The sequence below is a fragment of the Frankliniella occidentalis genome, unplaced genomic scaffold, assembly GCF_000697945.3.
Source record: "Frankliniella occidentalis isolate FOCC.00 unplaced genomic scaffold, Focc_3.1 Scaffold243, whole genome shotgun sequence".
Lineage (NCBI taxonomy): Eukaryota > Metazoa > Arthropoda > Insecta > Thysanoptera > Thripidae > Frankliniella > Frankliniella occidentalis.
In genome coordinates this window covers 161,837-162,540 of record NW_026267369.1, presented here as the reverse complement: position 1 = coordinate 162,540, position 704 = coordinate 161,837, and positions in this window count along the sequence as shown.

Here is a 704-nt window from a genome sequence, read left to right as displayed (position 1 = left end):
ACAATTTTTGAGCTAAAATGCTCATCTTCGAACCCGATCTGTCTTTTTATGATTAAAAACGACCCTGAAATTCCCAGATGGCTCCCTCAATTCATTCTCGAGTTATCGTGCGGACAGACAGACAGACAGACAAACAAACAAACAGACAAACAGAATGAAACTTCCGGTCAGTGGAGTAATGGGCTTCGTTAATCGCTCAGCCAACTAAGTACTAGCTATATGTACGCCAGACCACGTCTCGCGTAACAGGCTTCGTGATACCTCATGAAACACTGTTACGCTGCGACGCGCCTGGTGCACATAGAGCTAGGCCTGAGGCGCTGACACAGAATGTGTGGTGAAACTATTACTTCCCTTACAATCTTTCCATGGGAAGCCTATTTAATGATTTTATAGGCCATTTGATCATTTACATCTCATTTTCGCCAAGAAATGCTTCCTAGCTGCCACACAGTACAAGATAGAGCAAAACGGACGAAATTTTCACCCTGAGAACTCCACCTTGCAGAGTTACTCTTTGGGAACCCGTTAAAAAATATTTTACAAAAATACATTTTGAAACCTGTGGTTTCTGATTTTTTGAAAAGTCAATTTTAGAGCTAGAGTGGCCATCTCCGAACTTGATCTGTCTTTTTATGACACAAAACTACCCTTAAAATTTCAGATCGCTAACTCAATTCCTCCTCGAGTTGTCGTGCATACAA